Source organism: Vipera ursinii, assembly GCF_947247035.1.
Source record: "Vipera ursinii genome assembly, contig: scaffold_185, whole genome shotgun sequence".
NCBI classification, from domain to species: domain Eukaryota; kingdom Metazoa; phylum Chordata; class Lepidosauria; order Squamata; family Viperidae; genus Vipera; species Vipera ursinii.
In genome coordinates this window covers 41,728-47,727 of record NW_028148244.1, presented here as the reverse complement: position 1 = coordinate 47,727, position 6,000 = coordinate 41,728, and the positions used below count along the sequence as shown (strand labels likewise).

At 48.7% G+C, this 6,000-nt stretch overlaps 1 protein-coding gene across 2 annotated transcripts in view; it reads left to right on the top strand.

Annotated features, from left to right (window-relative positions):
• Nucleotides 1–2,138: 2,138 nt before the first annotated feature.
• Nucleotides 2,139–6,000, top strand: part of LOC310650659 (guanine nucleotide-binding protein subunit alpha-15-like) — a 36,644-nt gene continuing 32,782 nt past the window's right edge. For both annotated transcript variants that reach the window (XM_083380240.1, XM_083380241.1), the window contains exon 1: nucleotides 2,139–2,202. The gene's annotated coding sequence lies outside the window, so the exon portion shown is untranslated. The remainder of the gene's footprint in view (nucleotides 2,203–6,000) is intronic.

The window sequence follows — 6,000 nt, the reverse complement described above, 5'->3', positions numbered from 1 at the left end:
CTTCTCCTTCCCCTTCATCCTTCTCCACTACTCCTTCTCCTTCCTTCCATCCTTCTTTCCACCACCACTCCTCCTTCCCCTTCTCCTTCCTTCCATCCTTCTTTCCACCACTCCTCCTCCTTCCCCTTCTCCTTCCTTCATCCTTCTCCACCACTCCTTCTCCTTCCTTCCATCCTTCTTTCCACCACCACTCCTCCTTCTCCTTCTCCTTCCCCTTTCATCCTTCTCCACCACTCCTTCTCCTTCCTTCCATCCTTCTTTCCACCACCACTCCTCCTTCTCCTTCTCCTTCCCCTTTCATCCTTCTCCACCACTCCTTCTCCTTCCTTCCATCCTTCTTTCCACCACTCCTCCTCCTTCCCCTTCTCCTTCCTTCCATCCTTCTTTCCACCACTCCTCCTCCTTCCCCTTCTCCTTCCCTTCATCCTTCTCCACTACTCCTTCTCCTTCCTTCCATCCTTCTTTCCACCACTCCTCCTCCTTCCCCTTCTCCTTCCCTTCATCCTTCTCCACTACTCCTTCTCCTTCCTTCCATCCTTCTTTCCACCACTCCTCCTCCTTCCCCTTCTCCTTCCCCTTTCATCCTTCTCCACCACTCCTTCCTTCCATCCTTCTTTCCACCACCACTCCTCCTTCCCCTTCTCCTTCCTTCCATCCTTCTTTCCACCACTCCTCCTCCTTCCCCTTCTCCTTCCCCTTTCATCCTTCTCCACTACTCCTTCTCCTTCCTTCCATCCTTCTTTCCACCACCACTCCTCCTTCCCCTTCTCCTTCCTTCCATCCTTCTTTCCACCACTCCTCCTCCTTCCCCTTCTCCTTCCCTTCATCCTTCTCCACTACTCCTTCTCCTTCCTTCCATCCTTCTTTCCACCACCACTCCTCCTTCCCCTTCTCCTTCCTTCCATCCTTCTTTCCACCACTCCTCCTCCTTCCCCTTCTCCTTCCTGTCATCCTTCTCCACCACTCCTTCTCCTTCCTTCCATCCTTCTTTCCACCACTCCTCCTCCTTCCCCTTCTCCTTCCTTCCATCCTTCTTTCCACCACCACTCCTCCTTCCCCTTCTCCTTCCTTCCATCCTTCTTTCCACCACTCCTCCTCCTTCCCCTTCTCCTTCCTTCCATCCTTCTTTCCACCACTCCTCCTCCTTCCCCTTCTCCTTCCCCTTTCATCCTTCTCCACCACTCCTTCTCCTTCCTTCCATCCTTCTTTCCACCACTCCTCCTCCTTCCCCTTCTCCTTCCTGTCATCCTTCTCCACCACTCCTTCTCCTTCCTTCCATCCTTCTTTCCACCACTCCTCCTCCTTCCCCTTCTCCTTCCTTCCATCCTTCTCCACCACTCCTTCTCCTTCCTTCCATCCTTCTTTCCACCACTCCTCCTCCTTCCCCTTCTCCTTCCTGTCATCCTTCTCCACCACTCCTTCTCCTTCCTTCCATCCTTCTTTCCACCACTCCTCCTCCTTCCCCTTCTCCTTCCTTCCATCCTTCTTTCCACCACCACTCCTCCTTCCCCTTCTCCTTCCTTCCATCCTTCTTTCCACCACTTCTCCTCCTTCTCCTTCTCCTTCCCCTTTCATCCTTCTCCACCACTCCTTCTCCTTCCTTCCATCCTTCTTTCTACCACTTCTCCTCCTTCCCCTTCTCCTTCCTTCCATCCTTCTTTCCACCACTCCTCCTCCTTCCTTCCATCCTTCTTTCCACCACTTCTCCTCCTTCCCCTTCTCCTTCCTTCCATCCTTCTTTCCACCACTTCTCCTCCTTCTCCTTCTCCTTCCCCTTTCATCCTTCTCCACCACTCCTTCTCCTTCCTTCCATCCTTCTTTCTACCACTTCTCCTCCTTCCCCTTCTCCTTCCTTCCATCCTTCTTTCCACCACTCCTCCTCCTTCCTTCCATCCTTCTTTCCACCACTTCTCCTCCTTCCCCTTCTCCTTCCTTCCATCCTTCTTTCCACCACCACTCCTCCTTCTGCACCTTCTCCTTCCCCTCCTCCTCCTCCTCCTCCTCCTCCTCCCTTCCATCCTTCTCCTTCTCCTTCCCTCTTTCGATTGGGCGGACGATTTTACGCAACCGCATCCGGAAAGTTTTGCAATTCGCCTTTCCTGCAATTGACAGCCTTCTCAGCGTCAGGATCTGGACTGCTGCTGAACCTCCACAATTTGGGCATTCCCACCCGGCAGCGGCGTTCAAAGGCCACCCCGCAAGGTAGTTCCCACCCCCGGGGAGGGGGCGCAGACCGGGAAGGGTCCCCAGGCAGGCGGGGACAAGGCAGGAGAAGCGGCCGGGCGGCGGGGGGGGGGAAATGCGCAACTCTGCGCTGGAGGGGTCCTCAAAAGGAGGAAACGGCCTCAAACTTCGGTTCTCAGTGGTGTTTGGTGTGAACTTCTCCTTGCTTCGTAAGCTGGTGGGGGGGAGGAAGCGAGGGGGTGGGGGGCTGGTTGTAAATCTCCGGTTGGATGATCAAGCAGGATGGGGCCCGGGGAGCAGACAGGCCCCCCCCAAGGCGGTGTCGTAGTCCTCTTCCTCCTCCCCCTCCTCCCTTTCCCTTCCTTCTCCTTGAATCATAATCGGAATCACAATAGTAAAGTTGGAAGGGACCTTGGAGGTCATCTAGTCCAACCCCCTGCTCAGGCAGGAAACCCTATGCCATTTCAGGCAAGGGGCTGTCCAGTCTCTTCTTAAAAACTTCCCGTGTTGGAGCATTCACCGCTTCTAGAGGCAGGTTGTTCCACCGATTTATTGTTCTAACTGTCAGGAAGTTTCTCCTTAGTTCTAGGTTGCTTCTCTCCTTGACGAGTTTCCATCCGTTGCTTCTTGTCCTGCTTTCAGGTGCTTTGGAGAATAGCTTGACTCCCTCTTCTTTGGGGCAGCCCCTGAGATACTGGAAGACTGCTATCATGTCCCCCCTCGTCCTTCTCTTCGTTAAACTACACATACCCAATTCCAGCAACCGTTCCCTATATGTTTTAGCCTCCAATCCCCCAATCATCTTTGTTGTTCTTCTCTGTACTCTTTCTGGAGTCTCAACATCTTTTTTACATCGTGGTAATCTTCTTCTTCTTCTTCTTCTTCTTCTTCTTCTTCTTCTTCTTCTTCTTCTTCTTCTTCTTCTTCTTCTTCTTCTTCTTCTTCTTCTTCTTCTCCTTTAACCTTGGGGGAAAGTGACCATGCAATATTGGAATTCAACATTCTGGAGGCACAAGCCATAGAACACAGCCAAACTAGAGTCTTGGACTTTAAGAGAGCTAATTTCAATAAACTTAGAGAGACCATGGGAAGAATTCCATGGATGAGAATCCTAAAGGGGAAAACAACTCAAGAAGCTTGGGAAATTTTGAAAAGTGAGATAATAAAGGCCCAGTCTAGTACAATACCAACGAAGAAGAAAAATAACAGCTCTCAAAAGAAACCAGCCTGGCTGCATAAAGAACTCTCTGATAAACTGAAAGATAAAAAGGACAAGTATAAGAAGTGGAAAGAGGGGCACATAACTAAGTCAGAATATCAGCAAATAGCCCGTGCCTGCAAAGATGAAGTGAGGAAAGCTAAGGCTCAAAATGAACTAAGGCTTGCGACCAATGTCAAAAATAACAAACAAAGAGCTTCTTTCAACATGTAAAAAACAAGAAAAAAGTGAAGGAAATGATTGGTCCATTAATGGGGGAAAGTGGCAAGAAGGTGACAAGCAACAGGGAGAAAGCAGAACTATTTAACTCGTTTTTTGCATCTGTCTTTACACAAAGGGGAAAAAACAGTCCAACCTATCAAAAACAGTGCCATAAAAAACAGAAACACGTTAAGATAGGCAAGAAAATGGTAAGTGAGCACCTGTCCAGCCTAAACGAGTTCAAATCACCAGGACCAGATGGATTACACCCCAAAGTTCTCAAGGAACCGGCAGACGTGATCTCAGAACCACTGAACTATATTTTTCAAAGATCCCAGAGCACTAGGGAACTACCGGAGGACTGGAAAAGAGTTGATATAGTTGCCATCTTCAAAAAAGGGGGAAAAAATGGATCCAGGAAATTACAGACCTATCAGCCTCAACACCTGGGAAGATTCTGGAAAAGATAATCAAACAAGGAATCAGCGAGCACCTAGAGGCAAACAAAATCATTACTAAAAGCCAACATGGGTTTGTCAAAAACAGATCGTGCCAGACAAACCTTATTGCATTCTTTGACCAAGAGACATAATTAGTGGACCAGAGGAATGCTGTGGATATAATTTACTTGGACTTCAGTAAGGCATTTGATAAAGTAGATCACAACCTACTACTTGATAAGATAGAAAAATGTGGGTTAGATAGCATCACCACCAGATGGATTCGTAGCTGGCTGACCGGCCGTACTCAGCGTGTGGTCCTCAATGGAACCGCATCTACATGGAAGGAAGTGTGTAGTGGGGTGCCCCAGGGCTCTGTTCTGGGCCCAGTGCTCTTCAACATCTTCATCAACGATTTGGATGAGGGGATAGATGGGGAACTCATCAAATTTGCAGATGACACCAAGCTGGCAGGAATAGCCAACACTCCAGAAGACAGGCTTAAGATACAGGAGGATCTGGACAGACTTGAACACTGGGCACTATCTAACAAAATGAAATTCAGTGGTGAAAAAAGTAAGGTTCTACACTTAGTCAAGAAAAACCAAATGCACAGGTACCTTGCTCAATAGTAGCAACTTTGAGAGGGATCTCGGAGTCCTAGTGGACAATCACTTACATATGAGCCAGCCATGTGCTGCAGCTGCCAAAAAAGCCAAAACAGTGCTAGGCTGCATTCACAGAGGGATAGAATCAAGATCACATGAAGTGTTAATACCACTTAACAAGGCCTTGGTAAGGCCACACTTGGAATGCTGCATCCAGTTTTGGTCACCACGATGTAAAAAAGATGTTGAGACTCTGGAAAGAGTGCAGAGAAGAGCAACAAAGATGATTAGGGGACTGGAGGATAAAACATACAAGGAACAGTTGCTGGAATTGGGTATGTCTAGTTCAGGGGTCAGCAACCTGAAACAGTGAAAGAGCCACTCGGAACCGGTTCCCTCAGAAAAGGAAAAACTGGGAGCTGCAAAAAAATGTGTGCACATGCGCGTACATGCGCGCATGTGCAGAACAGGGTTTGACTGAAGAGTGGAGCCAAGGCGAGATATGCACCTACCCTGCATATTTGAATTGATTGGTTGAACTTTTTTTAGTCCCACTTATTTTATTTTTATTTTTTTGGACTGCACATGGCAGAGGACTGGGAGCCGCAGGAGACGGCTGAAAGAGCCGCATGCGGCTCCGGAGCCGCGGGTTGCAGACCTGTGGTCTAGTTTAATGAAGAGAAGGACGAGGAGTGACATGATAGCTGTGTTCCAGTATCTCAGGGGCTGCCCCAAAGAAGAGGGAGTCAAGCTATTCTCCAAAGTGCCCAAAGGCAGGACAAGAAGCAACGGATGGAAACTAGTCAAGGAGAGAAGCAACCTGGAACTAAGGAGAAACTTCCTGACTGTTAGAACAACTAACCAGTGGAACAACCTGCCTCCAGAAGCGGTGACTGCTCCAACACTGGAAGTTTTTAAGAAGAGACTGGACAGCCATTTGTCTGAAATGATAGGGTTTCCTGCCTTAGCAGGGGGTTGGACTAGATGACCTCCAAGGCCCCTTCCAACATTATTATTATTATTATTATTATTATTATTATTACTATTATTATTATTATTATTATTCCTCCTCTTCCTTCTCCTCCTCCTCCTCCTTATATCCTTCTGTCCTCCTCTCTTTCCCTTCCTTCTCCTTTAATCTTCCTCCTCCTCCTCCTCCTTCCCTTCCTTTTCCTTTAAAATGTTCCTTCTCCTCCTCCTCTCCTCTTGCAATGCACCTCTTCCCCTGAGGTCCAACCTGGTGCGCACACGGTGACATGTCTTGGACGAGATGGCGACAACCTCCTGCAGGAGCAGCGGGTTGGACTAGAAGACCTTCAAGGTCCCTTCCAACTTCTTTATTCTGTAA